At 28.0% G+C, this 21,412-nt stretch overlaps 1 long non-coding RNA gene across 1 annotated transcript in view; it reads right to left on the reverse strand.

Annotated features, from left to right (window-relative positions):
• Positions 1 to 18,300, reverse strand: part of LOC122268940 (uncharacterized) — a 32,923-nt gene extending 14,623 nt beyond the window's left edge. The window contains exons 1-3 of the long non-coding RNA XR_006224800.3: positions 18,166 to 18,300; positions 2,595 to 2,643; positions 1,749 to 1,875 (exon numbers count right to left, since the gene is read on the reverse strand). This is a non-coding gene — a long non-coding RNA (uncharacterized LOC122268940). The remainder of the gene's footprint in view (positions 1 to 1,748; positions 1,876 to 2,594; positions 2,644 to 18,165) is intronic.
• Between the last annotated feature and the right edge of the window lie 3,112 nt (positions 18,301 to 21,412).

Raw genomic sequence — 21,412 nt, forward strand, 5'->3', positions numbered from 1 at the left:
ATCTGACAGACCTACGAGCATATAATCCAATATTTTCCAAACGTCTGTACAAGGTTTGTTTAAATTTGTGATACCCATAGCTGCTGAGAGGCTATGAGACAGGTAGGATGCCATGCCCAGTCTGCTTCTTTTGGCAGTTACTGCCAAATACCGATCTTCTTTCGGCGTTGTGACTTGGGGGCGACCTGTACTTAACGTCTACTAACATTTCTATTATCTCGGAATTGTTGCCGAAGCCTATAGATGGCACTTATGGCAATTACAAGTTTCTCGAATATTTGCATCTGAGCACGGCCACATTCCAAGCGTCTGGTAATTCCAGCAAGCAAAAAATCATCTACATACGTCCTTTATGTCATAACTATTCTGTTATGGCAGCAAATAATTTTACTTCGTTGCCACCATTCCTTATGTACCCCTCTCTTACACTGTCATAGTTATGACGTTCTATTTGATTTCATCCTGTAATTTTCATTGTGTGAGTGAAACTTTTAACTTTAGAGTTTAAATTCCGTTCGATTCTAAATTATAGTCGATTTATGAATTAGCATCTTTCGGACACTTAGAATTTTTGATTAAAAATAGCAAAAATAAAGATGATTTTTTTTCGTAATTTTTGTCAATCTCCGGAAAGTATTAGGTTGTAAAACAGCCATGAAAACAGCTATTATACTATTGATATACTAAAATTGTCATTCGATTGTGTTTTTCTTCTACGGTGAGTGATGAACTCTTTCATATTTCATCTGAAGTACAGTGCGTAGAAAAACGAAGAACCAGCCAGAATAACTTCTGATCTGATGACTCATCGGATTAAGACTCAATTCTAATGATTTGAGCGGTTGACCTTATATATGCTAATGAATTAGGGCAGATGATATTTTAAGTTATGAAATATGTTACAAAACATACTTTCTTCGAATAAACATAGCTTTTTTTTTCCATCGTATCTGGAATATGGTCCCTATAGCTTGGTCAGGAGAGGGGTTCATAGTTCCCGAGAATTCATATTTTAAAAAAGTCAGATATTTAATTGTATCTGAGGTATTGTTGAGCTTCTGCTATGAATATTTACTTTCATAGCAGAAGCTCTACTATTCAAAAAGGAAACAAAAACACAGTACCTTTCCTTTTCGTTACAAGCAATGAAAACACAAGTAAAAGCTACTTGTGCTTTTTTAGCTCGTTTAACCTAAGTATTTTTAAAAAGTTGTGCATAGTTTTATTCTTCTGTTTCCAGAAATGGGGAGAAAAGTGGTATTACATTTTACAGAACTTAGCTTTTTTATTACTTTTTAAGATATATATAATCATATCAGTTATATTAATTTAGAAAGTGATATGTCCTCGATGCAGTGGCATATAATAAAAGTATTTTAGATCAAACTGTTTTTAGAACACATTTTTTAAATGTTTTTAAAAAAATTTTAAAAGATTGCTTTTCCAGCACTTTTTACTTATACTTTTAAAAATTACTATTTAAAGTATTATAAAATAGAATCTAACTAAATTACTAATTGAACTAAGCTGTTAATCAAAGTATCATGAAATAGATAGACCATTTTTTTAAAATTTTCCTTTACTGAGCAATTCATAAAGGCAAAAGTTTGAACTTCCTCTTACAATCGGCCTACAGATATTTGGGAGTAAATAAATGAGAATTTCGTAAAAATTTTAATTGTTTCATTTGATTGCCGGCATTAGTAAAAATCTGCAAAACTTTTTCAATGAAGACAAAGAAAGTTTACCTCGTGAGTCCCTCTGATTCATGAGGCTCTATAGGAACGTCTTCTGCTTCCATATTGCAAAAAAAGGCGATCAGGAAGACTGAGAGGATACCAATGACGAGTGCAATAATGCACGCCGCCAAAAGAGCTAAGACATTGACAAAATTAACTATCAATCATACAGAAATATAAATATCAATAATGGCATAAATTAATAAGTAAATACATTAAAATTTCATACATTGTAAAAAATGTATTGCACTATCTCTCCGAAACTGCAGCTGAACAACCCAAACAAATATGTGAATTAGCACTTTTTTACAAGTTAACACCAAGTAGAGCTTTCATATACAATTCAAAAGATGTAGTTAAATCTAAAACACCCTTACAAAGAAAAAAATTTTACTCTAATCTCACGCTAGTTCACACCAGACGTTAAATATGTTTGTTTCCAAAGACATCAATGCTGGCGCACATTTTATATCGCCTGAAGAACGCTTAAAATCGATTCAGATTTCGCATAAGTTTGCTGTTGTCTTTAATGCTGCTATACTTCCACCGATAAAAATTTTGCTCTTGAAATATCTATTTTTTTATTTGTTTAAACGATATATATATATATATATATATATATATATATATATATATATATATATATATATATATATATATATATATATATATATATATATATATATATATATATATATATATATATATATATATATATATATATATATATATATATATATATATATATATAAAACATAAAAAGACAGATTCAAATACAATAATAAAATTGCTATTAAAAGTTCAAATAAATGTTTTACATTTGATTTCAAATTTTAAAAAAAAATATGTACTCACCGAGAGAGCCATAATCCATAATCATTTGAGAAAATATATTAAATAAAGTCTGAAAAAGAAGAAACAATTTAGTTTAATTTTACATCTGAATAAAATGAATTTTTATTCTCAAATATAAAATGTGTTCTTTTGACAAATAATAGATGGCAGCACTAAAGCTTTTCTTACAAAAATTTATCGTAAAATTTGTCGGTCTTAAAAACATAACGATACTAAACATAATGATATTAGCTGATATCGAGAAATGCAACTTTGATAACGATCATGATAAAAATTAACACTACAACAGAAATATCTTTGTTATTCGGCCGATAAATATCGTGAATTTTAGTTTTTCATACGTTTAAATTATTATTAAAAAAATGAATCGAATCATAAGTTTTATATCTTTTTTATTTTATTTTTTCTTCCAACAATTATAATTATAATTAATTAATAATTTATTTTATAATTTAAACAAATAAGCTATACAAATTTTTGGGACAAGTTTTTAATAATTTTTTTCAAACAACGATACTTTTTCGACTCTTTAAACATAAAACACTCAAATATTTTTATAATTATGAAAGAGCAATTTAACAAAAAAATCTAAATAAATGGTTATAAAGAAAAAAAAATCCCAACTATTTATTTATTATAAATCTCAGAGCTTTTTTATTTAAGAACAAATGAAATAAGAGAATGTGGGAGAAAATATATTTTATTTATAAATTATTTAAGATAAAAATAGGAAAATTTGGAAGTAATAAAAAATACTAAAACAAGGAAACAAAATTTTTCTCTATGAATATCAGCGTGGAAATCTCTGAAAGTTACCCAGTTTTAACTTAGAAAAAAAAACTTCTCCATGTAGTCTTTAACATGAAAATTTCTAGAAGTTGTTCAGTTTTAACATGAAAAAAGAAACTATTTACTTTCAAAAATAATCAAATTTGAAATGAAGAAAAAAAAATAGAAATGTGAGTTTTTGTTATTTTTAAATAATTCAATGTCGACGCTGAGGAAGAAAGACTTAAGTGTTTAATATCTTCTTCATTGAATAACTGTTAGATGTTACAGAAAGACGCACAAAAAGACGCACAAAAAAGATGTTCAAAAGAATTCATCATTGTTAGAAAATACTAAATATTAGCTTTAATTTGTATTTATTAAAAATTTATAATTATTAAAAATTTATAAAAAATATATTATGTATACTCTGCATTGAACACTAAGAAAAAGAGTGTGATCAAAACTATCTCAGTATGCCAAAATTTCGCATGTTTCTGGCTTTATGGGAACATCAAAAGGCTCGGTAATTTTTACCGAAGCCCATTGGTAATTATTTTAGTAAAATTAACAATAAAATATGGTCAACAATGATGACAATGTGTTATATATTAGCAATGTGTAATATATTAACAGTTTGTGATATATTAACAATGATACAATACGATTTAGTAAACGTGGTAATATTTGGTTATTTTATCACGACACCCTAAAGCATGTTATTAAAACCATCTATTCGGTTAAATTTACTTTTCAATCTTGTACTTTTTACTAAATGTGTCAAGAAGAACTATATTTAAAACCAGAATTTCCAATTAACGGTCACCATATGAACAGAAAAATTATCAAATTAATAGTTTAAATGCTGTATAAATTGATTTTTATTACATGAATTATAGCTTTTTCCTTACCATAAATGCTAAAACTATACAGTACGGTAACTTTGCCAGATTTTTTTTCCCGTGAGCGGATAGCAGTAATTAAAAATTTAGGGTTCTGTACAACAATATTATAATAGTTATTAACTTTTAACAATATTATAAACAAATAACCATATTTATCTATATATATATTTCTCTTACACGGCGACAAAAAAAAGCCTCATTACAACTCCCCGAAAGGCAACGCTAGAAAATCGACCAATGATTGTCGCTAAAAATGTCACATGCCAAATCTTGCTGAGGTGGCTCAACATATAGCGCTTTTAAAAACGGAAACTGAAATAACCAGAGAGAGCATCAGCAGGTTGTTCAATTCAGCTGCTGCAATCTCATACTATTAAGCTAGGCAGAAGTGAGATCTCTATTTTAGTATTTCGTCGAAAGCGCTTTTTTTCACGAATTTATATAGACTAAACCAGTTTTTAGTCATGGACAACTTAATGTTGGCCTCTCTAGGGTAAGATCATTTGACAGCCTAACAGTGATAGCTCCAAGTCCAGAAATTTATAATTGTGTGTTTAAGGAAGTTCTTAATCTTTAATAGTAATTATTTTTTTGTTATTAACAAAACCCTTAATCTTTCTCAGTATTTGTTCGGATTTAGTATTTATTGCAAATTAATGTTTAGTTTCTGCAAGTTTTTCTTTCGTATGTCAAACTTCTAAGACTTATACTTATGTTTTTAACAAAGTTGTGAATCGTTCATGGTTATTATTTTTAAAAAACATAATGTTTTATTTATGCAGGTTTTTCCATTTCAATTCACTTATTTAAATTTTTAATAGGCTTAATTATAGCCAAAATTTTAACCTTTTTAAAGAGATATCAGTTTTAGAAATTCTATCTTAGGATTTTATACTATAGCGCATTTCTAATAAGTTTAACGAATTGTATTTTTTTTTAAAAAAAGGTTGTTATATGGATTTGAATGATTGTTTTGAATTCTTACAATTTTGTACATTTGAAATGTGCCTAAGTTAGTAGCGAGCGAAGCAAACCATATAAGATTGCATAGCAATTTTCGGGGGTAGGCGAGAGTTAGCGAGCAGGGGGCGCAGCCCACTAGTTTTATATATTTTATGTTATGATTATGTGTTTCAAAACTCTTGCAATCTATCATCATTGCTCTATTATTAGAAATTCGATAAACGGAGGTTTTGATAAGAAAAATTTCGACATTAACATGGAAAATACATTGATTTTAGACAGTAAATGTAGGGAATTTCAGAAATTTTGAGATACAGAGGTTTTCGAGATAGAGAGGTTCGAGATAAACAGGTTCAGCTGTAGAAAATTGTTGGGAACTGAGGAAGTTTTCTGAATGCTCTGAATAAAATGTTCTGAATTAATTATAAGTTTTGAATTCCAATGAAATGTTCTTAAAATGTTGGGAACTTGCTTAGTATCAATATTAAATAAAACGTAAAGTAAACTTAATTCTTTAGACACGATAGTCAGGTTTTAAATTTCGCAACCTTAAGAAATCCTTATTTAAAGTAGGTTAACGATCTAGATTTATTCTTATTTTTAACGCTTAGTAATTAAATTAATTACTTCACGTCGCAATATATATGGTCACAAAAATAATTTATTATTTAAAATTATAATTTATAATTTATATATAATAATTATATCTAATTATTAGATATAAATTATTAGTATTATATATAAATAATTATATATGGATAATATAATTATAATATAATACAATATAATTATAATATAATATAATATAATATAATAATATAAAAAATAAAATAATAAATTATTTTTATTATTATATATAAATTAATAGTTTATCTACAATAATTTATAATTTATTATATAAAATAATTAATAATTTATTATTATGGTTTTAATTTTACATTAAAGTTTAGACTCCAGCGATTCTGAAGCAGGTACGCTATATATTAATTATAAGACTACTATTTATTGTTTAAACTCTACATTATTGATATATGAATTATTTTTTTAGATTTCTTTTAGTTATTCACTTTCAAGTATACGTAAAGAAATTAGATTAAAATAAAGTTATTGCAAAAAAAGAAGAAAAAAAATCTGGTAGTATTACCATAATGTCAAGTAAAGAAATTTCCGGTAAAAAAAAACAAAATATTTAAGGTTAATAAAACCAAAATGTATTGTATTTGGCAATTTTTGCTGATAAAATTGTAATGGATTGCGAGAAATTCTGGTTTTTAAAAATATTATTCTTATTACCAAATATTTAGTAAAAAATACGAAACTGAAAAGGGAATTTCTCCGAATAAATGGTTTTTATTCTGTGAAATTCTCTTTTCAGTATGGTTATGCTATGCACTAAAGCATCATGGCAAAATTACCAAATTTTAATGAATTTACCGAGTTTTATCACATATTTTATTGTATTACTAAATTCATGACCATAGCGCTTCAGTAAAATTCCCACACCTTTTGGTGTTCCCATAATGACAGAAACAAGGTATGTTTAACCATTTTCTAGTAGATTTGACCATATTCTTCCTCTTAGTGTTTAAATAAGTGTCAAGCGAAATTATCTTTAAATTTGAAAAATGTTTCTGCGTTTTGAAATATTTCTTCAAAATATTTAAACTACAATTTATAGTATTTTTATAACGTCTTTTATTATTTTGAAATTACTTCGACCTAAGCCTTATTTTTAAATTCACATGAATGGGCGTTATTTTTTCATAGAATAGTTAATGGAACTAAAAGTAAGTAACAAGGAATATACTTACACAATTTTAAAATATTCATTTTCAAAGAAATTCACGAAACATTATTATTGTAAAATAGTTTTAAATTTAAAATTATCTTTGAACTTGAAAACATTTCTTCATTTTAAGCTCTCACCTGAACAGAAGTCATTAATAAAACCTTTTAAAGGTGAAAAGGTAACCACTTTTGATTTTTCACACATTCCCTACGTCATAATCTATGACGTAGGAGGCTTTGAGAATTCTAAATATAGCATCATCCTTGCGGATTTTGAACAAAAAAAAAACAAACAAATATTCTAGTCCCAAGATGAATTATCAGTTTTAAAAGTAGGTATAAAACATTCCAAAGGCTTTTAAAGTGATCTTAATTATAAAAGTTGATAGCACTTGTTGTTTTAAAATAAAAAATTGCTATTTTTAAGTTAGAGAATCGCATTTAAAGTTCAAATGTAAAGTTGAGTTTCTAATATTTAGTGCATTTATTTTCTGGAAATCAAATTCGTACATTACATAAATCTTTAATGCTAATGCAAAGTGGTATTACTAATTTCTAAAATAACACATAAAAGGCCTGAGCATTTTTATTACGTCACTTAATATGCATCTCCTTTAAATCTTAAATACAGTTTTCAAAGATTTTGATTTTTATACAAGAAGGAAAAAAATTTTGGTAAATTACCGTATAACATAGAAGTAAATTTCTGGTAAAATAAGAACTGGGTAATAAACCAAAATAGACAGTATTTAAGCCATTCAGTTGATAAATTTTCCGTTCTTATATTAATGGGTGGTCGGAAATTCTAGCTTTTAAATTACAATTCTTAATGCCAAAAATTGTGAATTTTAAAAGCAAATTTAACCGAAGAAATGGTCTTTATGCCATTCCTTAAAGTATCATGATAATATTACCAAATTATGTTATAGTTACTAAATTTCATCATATATTATGGAACTATATTTTATTGTTAATTTTATCAAAAGTCATTAACAAGGCACTTCAGTAAAAATTACCGAATATTTTGGTGATCCTATACATACAGAAATATGGTAACTTTTACCATATTTTGGTAATTATAATCATACTTTTTTCTTAGCGCACAGTTTTTACGTATAACAGTTATGTTAGCTTGAGTGTCAAAGTATGTCCTATTCGCATTTAAAATTAGAAAATGATTTCTAGAGTTCGCTTTTTATTAAAACCGCCTTTTTTTAGAAAAGAAATTCTATTTAAATTTAAAAAAAAGTTGATGTGGGTATGCGTCTGTGTGTCTCGCTTTTAATTCTAGAATCGTTTTTGCATGCGTCTATAGCCCCCAATCTTGGAAATCAATTAAAAAATTTTCATTAGATCGGTAGGGAGAGATGTTTGAAAAATGGAATTTTCTCATTGGTTTAACAAAATACATTGATGTAAATTAAACTAGGTAAACTAGATGTAAAACATATTAAAAATAAAATTAGTAGTGCTTCCTGGTTTATAGCTCTGCTTAATTTTAAAAAAAAGGAGTTTATTTCACGTTCTTAATACTTAGATTTCTTTATTATATTTGTTTAAAAACATCAATGATGAGCGTTAACGATTTAGCATAGGCAGACTACGACACCAAATTAGCATTTCCAAATTTATCTGAAACCATAAGTTTATTCTGTTCACAATTATGTCTTTGAAAAAGTGCTTCGATAAAACTAAATAATTTAAAATTAACTGTAATTTAAATAAAATTAGTAAATTATATACAAATAATATGCATTAATAGAGAAATATTACTCACACATTTAAGAAAAGCTTAAAAAAAGGCGTGTTATTATTGACACCAATGATGCTTCCTTAAACTTGGAACTGGATTTTAATTTAAATAAAAAAATAAAAAGCTATGCACTAAAAAGCAGAATTAATGAAGAAATTGTATTAATTTGCTTAGGGACCACAGAAATTAACGCCAACGATACTTAAATTATTTCGGTAAAAAGAACTACTAGTATTATGATAATTGATGTAGTTCTAATGGATAGCAAATATACTATTATAGATATAAAGTATTATTATATTAGTGTATAAAGTACTTATTAAAACTACACCAATATTGTGCAGTTCTAATTCAGACTGTGGAAATAACGTTCTTAGCCCCTCTAAATGGATAAGTGGACAAAAAAAAATTTAAAGTTAAAATAAAGTTAAAAAACCTATTTCAAAATTGTATTTGCATTAAAAAAAATTCCTAAACATGCGCAAGCAGATGACAAGATTTAAATCCGCTGTTAGATATTGTTGTAATAGAATTTTACTAACTAAAGTGTCTAAATATTTGCTGGAATATTTAGATATTTCATTCTGATATTTTAATCAAAAGAAATTAAATAAAAATAAAAATATAAATAAAAATGAAAATAAAGAATTATTTCAAAAGTTCAACCTTTATAAAAATTTGTTTCTGAAACTTATTTTGTTAACGCTTGCCAGCGATAAGCTTTAAATCAGCTTTTAAATATTGTCATAGAACAATTTTGTTATATGCTATTTTGTTTTGCTGTAGTACCTAAGTATTTTGTTAAAATATTTAAATTCTTTATTCTAATATTTAGTTAAAAAAAAGTAAAACCTTAAAACTGAAATAAAATTAAAAAATAATTTCAAAATTTTACCTTTTATTAAAATTGTTCCTCAACTTACTTTTTTAACGTTAACCGACGACAAGCTTAAAATCAGCTGTTAAATATTATCGTGTAACAGGTTTGTTACCTGAAGTATCTAAATATGTTGCAGAAATATTTAGATATTTCTTCTGATACTTCATTCTGATATTTTGTTCAAAAATAATGAAATTTTTAAAATTAAACTAAAGTTAAAGAATTATTTCTAAAGTGCACCTCTTATATTAAAAATTTTTTTCTGAAACTCACCGTTTTTAATGATAGCCGATGGCAAGTTTAAAATCTGCTTTTAAGCATTGCCGTAGAACAATTTTATGTGAAGTATCTAAATATTTTGTTAAAATGTCCAGATTATTCATACTAATATTTTGTTCAAAAATATTTTCTTTAAATTAAAATTAAAATAAAAAACTATTTCAAAAATGCAACTTTTATTACAAATATGTCTTAAACATATTATTTTTAAACGTTTGCCAATGACAAGCTTAAGATCAGCTTCTAAATATTGTCGTAGAACAACTTTGTCATCAGAAGTAATTAAATAATTTTTAATATAAAATAACACAAGCTTCCAGTATCCAGCACTACCCAATTTGTAGCCTGTACTCTCCAATGCTCATTACTTAACGAAAAACCTAGCTTCTAGGTCGAGTTAAATTTCTTTTTAATAATTTTGATACCATACTGGTTGTAAATGGTTAAAGAAACTGTATAATATTGTTTTCATGGTATTATAACCTCACTAGATGTAAACAATTTCGAAATCGTAAAGGTGAAAAACGTTCTTTACCGTAAACTTTCCAGTTAATAGGATGGGCAGACTGCCGCCGATTATTTTACTATAATTTTAGAATGAAAATTTTAACAGTATTCCAAAAAAAACTAATGTAAAATTGAAACGACTATTTTGCTTTTACTGGCTGATTAGCATGGCGTGTTAATTAATAGCAGATTGATAGGTAGATCGAGAGATTCGTTCTGTTTCTTTTTTATCTTTTTTTTTTCGAAAAAAGAAATTGCGAATTGTAAGAAAAAATTATTATGTTTGTTAAAGCACCAAGTCTATCAGGAGTTTACAAGCGAAATAATTACTATTTCAACATAGGAGAAATTACTATTTAGGACAAGTCATAAGAAATAACTTATGTAAAATTGAAACGACTATTTTGCTTTTGCTGGCTGATTAGCACGGCGTGTTAATTAATAACAGATATAACAGACAAATAGATAGATCGAGAGATTCGTTCTGTTTCTAACGTCCTGTTTCTTTTTTTTTCTTCTTTTTTTTCTTTTTTTTTTTGAAAAAAAAAACTGCGAGTTTTGCGAAAAAATTATTTTATTTGTTAAAGCACCAAGTCTATCAGGAGTTCACAAGCGAAATAATTACTATTTCAACAAATGAGAAATTACTATTTAGGACGATTCATAAGAAGTAACTTACGTAGCAATTTTTTATTCATTTATTTTTATTTAATTCAATCAATTAGTATATTTTTACTTCAAATGATAAATTTATTTTCATTTAATTTTGTTTTTGTTTAGTTGTTTAGTTTTGTAAGATTACTAAAGAAGATTAATATTTGCCTGAAACTGAAACCATTTTATTATGCCTTTCAATAGCAGGGATTTGGTATTTCTGTTTAACATATTAAACAGTTTTGTCAGACATTTTTTTTTAATTCTTCTAACAAATTAGTCTGGAGAATGTATTATTATCTTTATTTATTAAAATATGCGTGGCGAACCATGTAAAATATACATCGAGCGTATAATTAAACATAAATTTCACAAAACATATCAAAATAATGACGGTAGTTCTAAATCAGTTATTTAGATGTTACTTAGTAGTTATTAAGTGGTAGAGGAATGCAACTATAGAAATTTTTAACTTTGTTAAAAATTAAATTCAAAGTTGAACCATATATATACACCGAAGAACCATTACATTATGACCACCCTGCTAATAACATGTAGGACCACCTTTAGCCCTAAAAACTGCTAGCACCCTCCGTGGCATTGATTCCACAAGTTGCTGATAGGTAGTCTGAGGTATCTCGTACCAAGCGCTCACCAACTGGTCCTGCAATTCCCTTACATTGCGAGGGAGTAGCCCTGCAGCACGAATTTGGTTTTCCAAATAGGACTACAAATGCTCCATTGGATTAAGGTCAGGTGAATTTGGGGGCCAAGTCTTGACTTGAAAGTCACTGGAATGTTCCTCGAACCAATCCATGACGATTCGACCCTTATGACATGGTGCATTATCCTGTTGGTAAACACCATCCCCCGCAGGAAAAACTGTTGCCATGAATGGGTGAACCTGGTCTGCAACTATGTTCAAGTAGCTTACAGACGTCAGGGATTGTTCTATGTCGATTATGGGTCCTAATGTGCCCCGTGAAAATATTGTTCCGGGGCGAGAAACCATGAAAACCTGGGCGAGCCTATTGTTATAGATGGAGGGTGGTCATAATGTAATGACTCTTCGGTGTAGTGTCATGTAATCAAACCTAAAATGTATGACAATATAGTTCAACTTATCACTGTATCAATGTTACAGCAAATAAAAGCAATAGTAAAACCACTCAAAAGTTTTTTAGCATTAATTTTGTACAACTCACTATCTTACTTTGATATTCTGAGGAATAGCAAAAAAATAAAAAAATTTGAAACTCATTAACAATAAAAAATGACTGTTTAGATGATAAATTTTTGTATTTAACCACTCATACTTACCGTTACCATACGTATAGATATATTATAAACCTACACTGGGATTTTACAATTCATTTCAAAATCATGAATATTTATTATGAAAACGATGCATTAAACTACAGTGCTTACCTATAGGTTTTAAACACAACAAAAAGCAGGCTAGATACAAATATTAATAGAAAGCTAAAGCTGGCAGAATCAAGCACAATAATCCCACTGAAACAAAACAAAACACCAACAACTACCAACACGATTTAGGACTAAACATGGACAACGATTTTTGACGTACAAACAAACGCTAGTAGTTTTCAACAATCACATACAAAAACCACATTAAATGCATTCATTAGTAAATAATGGCCGACAAAACAAATACTACATTTGACTTAGTTAAACAAATTCACATACACATTACACTCTGCTATGACTCCCATTGAATATAGTGTAAAAAATGTATATTGATTTATGTATGAAACATGAATATTAGCTAATTTAAAATCATTGCAATATGCAAGGGAATTTTTTTCTATCAAATTAAAAAAAAAAATAAAAGATGCATGCACGGAAAAAAATTCCGGCAAAACTATCGTAGTGTATGGTATTAACATTTCTGCTAAAAAAATCAATACTATAGTTAATTAAACCAAAATATGTAGCATTTAAACCATTCACATAGAAATTGAATTGGTCACGTGATAACGATTTACCGAAAAATAACCATGCTAATTATCACAAATTTAGTAAAAAATACAAAACTGAAAGGAAGATTTAATCAAATAAATGATTCAAATAAATGATTTTTATGCCATGCTCTAAAATATCATGATAAAATTACGCAATGTTATCAAACTTTCTCACATATTACAAAACCCTATTTTACTTCTAATTTTATCAAAAGCACTTTGGTAAAGGTCATTGAGCTTTATTTTTTCCCATAGAAGCAGAAACATGGTGAGTTTTACCATATTCTAGTAGTTTTGACCATACTTTTTTTCTCGGTGCATGCAACAAGCATTGGTAAAGAACACTGAATTTTTGGAAATAAAATATCTTTAAAATCTTTGTTAAAAATATTTGTATTTGAAAACGCAAATCGATATTCAAGCAAGAATGAAAATCGAAAGCTCACTAGCGAAAACGAAGGGATGAAAAATATTAAAACCAGTTTCATTGCCTTTTGAGACATATGTATAGAGGTGTTTCTAAATATCCCCTTTCAACTTCTATCTGATTTTTCCGAAAATTATACAGGCTTTTGTGCTTTCAATGCCGCCATCTTCATTAGATTTTCATTATATTTCAATTAAGCTTCTGCCTTTTCCTCGCTTAAATATTAATTTGCAAACCCAATGCGCAGTGCTCAAGAAAAAAAGAAAAAAACGGACCCCCCTTAATAACTTTTGATCTGATGATCGTATATTCACGTTTTAAGACTCAGTCTTAATGATTCAGGGGGGTGACGTAATGCTAATGATTTAGCGCAAACGGTATTTTAAGTTACGAATTCAGACATAAAAACGCCCTTTCTTTGCACAAAAATATTTTTTTTTTCAACAGAATCGGATTTCTGAACCCCAAATATAGGGGGTAGCCGCAATCTGGGAAATATGGTCCCCACAGTTTGTTACAGAGAACAGTCCTAAGTTTGAATCCCTTAATTTTAATATAATTTTCAGCTTATTTAGTCATATCTCAAGAACTTTTTAAACAAATTAAAAAAACTTTTGCTTCACAAATAAAAAACTCAGTTATCCTAAGTTAATTCCATACAAAATGCAGCTTTCGATTAGTATTTATTTTTTATTTTATTTATTTTATGTCCGAAAAAATTTTGAATAACAAGATATATTATTTTTTGCGTCATTTTTAAAGGGTGCAATTTTAGATGGCAAATTACAAAACTTGAGGTCGAATAGTTCCAGAGAATCAAATTTTTAAAAAAGCACATTTTTAAAATTCGATTTTTCGAGAAGTAATCGACCAAATTCTCGCAAATTATGTATTTCCCCATGTAAAACTACTTCCTTTAAAATTATGCAAAAAAATATTTTTATTCCTTAATATTCAATTTTTTTTGGACTGTTATTAACTAAAATAATAAATGTTTTCTGAAAGTTATATTTTGCTTGGAATTATTTTTGGTTCAATGAATTTTATAATTGTGTGCAAAAATTATTCAATTCGCTTAAAAAAAAATTGAGATATAGCGTAATACGCAGGAAATGAAATTAACATTAAGGGCTCATACTTTGGACCACTACTCTTGACCAAATCGTATATCCCAGATTGCTACTCCCCCTTGTGTTTTGGGGGTCTGAAATCTGAATCTGTTGAGAAAAAGATTGGCTTATTCAGAGAAAGTATGTTTTTGTGCCTGATGTTGTAACTTAAAATATCGTCTGCACTAATTAATTGGCATATTTTAGATCACCCCTTCGAACCATTAAGATTGAATCCTAGAACGTGAAGATCCTATCATTAAATCAATAATTATTCAGAGTGGTCCGTTTTTTTAATTTTGCTCACTGTATGTCAATTTTAATTATCAAAAAAGAGTACACCCTAAGGTTTTTTTTAATTTAATTCAATATAAATCTCAATCAGTTTTAAGTATTCCTGAACAATCAATATCTGTAAAAGTGTTTTTTTATTTCCTAAAAAAGATATAATTAAATGTTGTTTTGCACATAATATGTGGATATTTCGCTTATATTTATACAGCACTTAGTGTGAAGTTGATTCACGAATTTTCTGTTTTTTGTTTGTTCACAATGAGGCCAAAAAATGCTTTTTAAATAATAATAAAGATTTTTTGTAATGGTAGTCATATTTTATTCAGCCATGGCTGTAATTTATGTTCTTAGTATTTTGAATCAAGCATGTCTTAAACAGAATAAAGTTTAATCTTTATTGATGGTATTGCTACTATATCGTAATTATTGACACAAGGTCAACTTATATAAGTGTTACAATTTTAAATAATTTTTTTTGACGTTTTAGGTATTTAAATCAAAATCATACGATATCCATAAGCTATATGTAGATTACATTAATACGATATTAATCATGCACACAAACAGAATAGCAGCCAAGCAGATTTACTTTGGCGATTTTTGGATCTGAATGCAATTATTTCAGTTCTTTTCAGATCAAAAACACGCATTCATCTTGACAATGCAATATTTATTTTGTTTACCATGAAATATAGTTATCCGGTCGTGTTCTTCTGCAATGAAATTAACAGAAATCTTATAATTTAGAAGTATCCAATCATAACCAACCCTAAAACAAAAGAAAGTTTTAAAGACAAATAAAATTCATTGTCATTAAAAAGCACCACCCTTAACATTGAGTAAAAATGTGTACATAGATATTCTTTTAAGTGAGTGGTTATTGTTAATTGAGATTTTTTTTTTTTTGTGCACAAAAGCGTCAACAAAATTGAAGAAACGCGTGACAAGGATGTTATTACAAAACAATGAAAATAAATTCAATGACATTTTAAATGACATCATTATTCTTAATTACTTCATTTTAATTCAGAAACCTCATCATGAATTTTTATATTACATCGAAAATGTACTATTAATTCATACAATTAGTTTTCCACTTGACTGATTCTATTTTATTCACTACACTTACTTAATTTTACTGCTGATCAAAATTAATCTGTGATACATTAGCTGAAACAAATGAATTATTTTAGCGTCATATAAAATATCATATTTAATATCTTGTAAAAAATAACATTTTTTAGAGATTGTTTTTCCATAATTATTATTAAACGCTTCTCCCATGCATAACGCAGAGGAAAAGAAAGGGGAATTAGATACCGAAATGCTTATATTCCTACAAAAATATGTTATTAAATCATGTAAGTTGGTGTCAACTTGATTGATTAATTTTTATGCAATACACTTACTAAATTTCACTTTTGATCAAAATTAATCTGTGATACAGCATTAACTGAAACAAACGAATCATTTTAGCGTCATATAAAATATCGTATTTAATATCTTGTGAAAAATAACATTTTTTAGAGATTGTTTTTCCATAATTATTATTAAAAGCTTCTCCCATGCATAACAAAGTGGAAAAGAAAGGGGAATTAGATACCGAAATGCTTATATTCCTACAAAAATATGTTATTAAATCATATAAGTTGGTGTCAACTTGATTGATTAATTTTTATGCAATACACTTACTAAATTTCACTTTTGATCAAAATTAATCTGTGATACAGCATTAACTGAAACAAGCGAATCATTTTAGCGTCATATAAAATATCGTATTTAATATCTTGTGAAAAATAACATTTTTTAGAGATTGTTTTTCCATAATTATTATTAAAAGCTTCTCCCATGCATAACAAAGTGGAAAAGAAAGGGGAATTAGATACCGAAATGCTTATATTCCTACAAAAATATGTTCTTAAATCATATAAGTTGGTGTCAACTTGATTGATTAATTTTTATGCAATACACTTACTAAATTTCACTTTTGATCAAAATTAATCTGTGATACAGCATTAACTGAAACAAACGAATCATTTTAGCGTCATATAAAATATCGTATTTAATATCTTGTGAAAAATAACATTTTTTAGAGATTGTTTTTCCATAATTATTATTAAAAGCTTCTCCCATGCATAACAAAGTGGAAAACTAAGGTGAATTAGATACCGAAATGTTTATATTCCTACAAAAATATGTTATTAAATCATGTAAGTTGTTGTCACCTTGATTGATTAATTTTTATGCACTATTCAGGCCAAACATCATGTGGTCACGTTTGATGAAAATTAATCAGCAATACAACAATAACTAAATACATTAATTCAGCCTCATTTAAAATAGCATATTAAATATCATGTAAAATATTATATTTTTTAGAGAATTTTTTCTCCTATTATCAACACTAAAAGCTTCTTCCGTGCATAAGGAAGCCAAAAATTAAAGTGAACTAGTTATCAAACTGATTTTAAATTAATTCTATTAAAAACGTTTTCTGTATTATTTATAATTTTTTATACACTTATGCGCACTACTACGCTAGAATTTTTTTTTTTATCTTAATCTGCTTGCATGATCATGTTTGCCTGATCTTACGAATAATATTATTAATTTTCGAATGAAGAAAATAAACATTTGTTTTTGAGTGTACATAGTTAAAAAGAAAGGAAACGAAAAGTTTTCGCAATCAGGCAACACACGTGCAAGTGAATGTTTTCAGCCTAGGTGCTTTAAAAACACCAAATAAAATAATATGCGTGCTGCAAGTACCTTCAGTCTTTAATCCTAATCCTAGCAGAAAAAGCATGGTAATAACTCCTCGGAAGGATCCAGGAATTTTAAAAATGTTATTTCACGAACTAAAAGGATTAAAAATAGAAAACTATTGATTTTTACGAAAGGGCAGATTTCTCCTACATTAACTCCACGCTTCTGCTACCCACATTTTCAGCAGCAGGATTATTGATTGATCTAACGACAAAGCTTAGTGAAGCAAATGGGATATGAAATCAATCCCAGATCGAACTTATTCCCTACAGTGTGGTGACGGACGTCCCCGGACATTTCAGGGGTGCAGCACCCCCTCACCCCTCATTTACCGTTTCCCCGTGTTCAGCAAGTCTTCACCCTCCTGCCTTCCCTGCCTTTATATCTAAAAGTAGCTTCTTCTCCTGCAGGGATTCAGCTAAAGATTCATTTGCAAGGTAAATGTCACGATTTGCAAGATTTGCAAAAGCATATAGAGTGAGAAGGATTCGCTTACCTTTTTGGAAGTATAAAAGGATGAAGCTCGATTGAGAGTGGCAATCTTACTTGCACAACTTCTAGAAGACGATTCCTTATTCTTATCCAGACGTTGAGGGTTTTAGGATGGACGCTGTTACCTAGGCAACCGATTCCACAAGTGGTGGAGGGATGCAGTGAGCATGCTCCAGGAACCAACCAATGGTATGAGAAGGAGAGGGGGGCGACGGAAAGTTGAAGCACATGTGGAAGGATGATGTCCTTACCTTGCCTTACCTGGGACAGTCCGGCTTGTCCCGTAAAATCTTAGTTTTTTTTTTTCGCTCTCGTCTCCTGTCTTTCAAGGAAGTCTCTCCAGTTTCTGGAAATTGAAGATACCTTGGAAGAGGCAGGGAGCGTACGGGAGCTGATTTAATTTGTGTTTAGAAGAAAAGAGGATTATTTTACCTCTAAAACGCGTATTGTCATCTTATTGTTATTGAAGGGAAGGTATTTCATTAATATTTTGCAACATAAATAATTAATGCAGAATTTGGAAAATAAAGTAATACATATTTATTAATACATTTTTTTAATATTACGCTTGTTAAAGGGAAAACACAACTAGAGAAAATGTTTGTTTGTTTTTCTCCCTATTTTCTTCATTGGCTAAATAATAAACCACAAAATATGAATAAGTGAAAACTTTAAAATTTATGTTATAATGATTCTTCAAATAATCAGAATTTCGATTTTCTATGCTCTTAAACACATTTCTATGCACTTTTTGCAAATAGATAACTAAGTCATAGGGAAAAAATTAAAATAATTATAATAATGAAAGATTGTTTTATAAATCTTTACATCCTTCAATATTGATCCTTCAATCCTTTATTCTGAGAGCTGAAGGAGGAAAACGCTAAAAATGTAACAACAAAAAATTATTATGTTTTTTTTAAACTGTCTTAAGTGCCAAGCTTAAACTAACAAAACTGTAGTTTAAAATGGCAATCAGGCAACCAATAAGTCAAAAATGAAACACGCGCAAGTGAACTGAAAAATCACAGTAAGTTACACGACTGCTGGAGACTATTACTTAGAATATTTATGCATGTGTACATAAACCGCAGTATTAAACCAATCTGATTTTATTACTTAATTATTTTCGAGAATTACGATTAATTAATTTTTGTAAATTAATTAGTTGTAGATTAATGTAATGTACAAGGTAAATTAGCAATTTTTATGCAAACTGAAACAAAAAAAGTTTTGTATTAAAGTTCAATGTGAAAAAGAAACTTATTCGTATATATTTAAAGAAAAAAAAAATTCTATATTGTTATTGGCGCCTATAATGCTTAAATAATTCTAGTATAAGGTAAAAATTGAAATGAAAAAAATAAGCTTTTCTTAAAAGGTTAAACTAATGAAGAATTAATTTAAACATATTAATTTAGGAAAACATTAAAAATTACTTCAATATTATTATTGACGCCAAGTAATAATGCGTAATTTGTTTTAGTTGTTATATTATGCTAATTGGTTATTTTTATTTTAATTATGTTAATTGGTGTTTTTTTAATATGTACTAAACATACTAATATTAGTACCAAGATACTTCCGTATAAATAGATTTTTACGGCTAACCGAAAGGAATATACGTAGGAGAAAATTATACTGAATATGGTAAATAAAGACTATCAAAAGTTGACTTAGAACAATTGCATCGTGCCAAGTTACATTTAATAAATCCTGATTTTAAAAGGATAAACTTCTAAAAGCATGTTTTGCTTAATGTGATAATATAAAGCCACTAGGTAGAGCAAAAAGATAATTTTAAAAGAAAATAATTATTTTAGGTTAATTAATTGCGTTGGTATGCGTCTTTCAATTTCGTGCATGATTTCGAAGTGTTGATTAATACTAAATTTATTGATAAGCTTTTTTTCTCCACCCCTGCTCGAAGAACCTTTTTACACATTTGCTCTTCTACTCTTCCACTACCTATCTACCCACTTATATATATATATATATATATATATATATATATATATATATATATATATATATATATATATATATATATATATATATATATATATACTGTGAATGTCCGAAATATTTGTTATATATGATTTAATATTAATTTATTCATTTATTCGTTAATACTATTATATTTATTCAATATTTTAATATTTGCTGAAGATAAACTTGGAGAAACATCAGTGTTCGGAATATTGGGCAAATGTATTCCAGGCAGTGGCATTTAATCTTTAAAAAACATCAGTATAGGGTATACTGGGCAAATGTATACCAGGCAGTGGCATTTAATCCTTAAAAAGCATCAGTATAGGGTATACCGGGCAGAAAGTGACTATGTGATTGTCAACATTCACCATATATATATAGATAGATAGATAGATAGATAGATAGATAGATAGATAGATATATGTATGTATAATAGCACTAATTACAACAATGGAATTATGAATGATTTATAAATTTTCTGACACAACGAAATAAACTCGTTATACCCAAAAAAGAATAAATTTTAGCGGGACAGTGAACTATTTCTTACAAAACCTTGCCATTGATAAAGTTACTATGACAACTCTATTATGTTGCTTATTTTTGCGAACGCTTTTTTTCTCCTTGTTCTGTCGTACGGAAAATGGAGAGTGTTTGTTTTTCCACGTAAGACTCCTTTTATTTTGAAAGAAACGCGCTGAATCTCAAAATCCCTGCCCTTAGGTAGGATTTGTTGTAAGCATCAGAAATGAACAGTGACAGCTTTATCAGACTCCTCTTCCATTTTCTAAAAAAAAAAAAAAAAATCCTGTTTCCCCTCTATGCTTATGTAAGTATAAGCTTATTTCTGTTGTTCCAATTTCGAAATGGAGCTTATAAAAGAATTGCTATTCGGATTTCAGATAAAATCTGTGTCTATCATGTTTGAATTGTAGTATTTTTATGATACCCCAGATTTTTTTATTTATTTCGTTTTTGTTCATAAAAAATATTTCTGCCCTACTTCTCTTGACAGCATTTTAAGTTATAGTTCTTCCAGTTCAATTTTTCCCTTCAGATATCGTACATTATGAAGTTGTTTCTTTAAGTTATGCTATTTTGTAAAAATACCGATAAAATGTACTTTTTGCATTTAGTTGTTTTTCTTTTCCTAGCATACTAGATTGACATATAAATTTCCTTTTGGGAAAAAAGGGGATTATGGCATTCACATTCACTATTGAAAGCCAGATGAAATTTATCCCTTAGTAATTTGGCCA

This window comes from Parasteatoda tepidariorum, chromosome 7, assembly GCF_982258835.1.
Source record: "Parasteatoda tepidariorum strain Cologne lab strain chromosome 7, Ptep-v5.0, whole genome shotgun sequence".
Taxonomy (NCBI): Eukaryota; Metazoa; Arthropoda; class Arachnida; order Araneae; family Theridiidae; genus Parasteatoda; species Parasteatoda tepidariorum.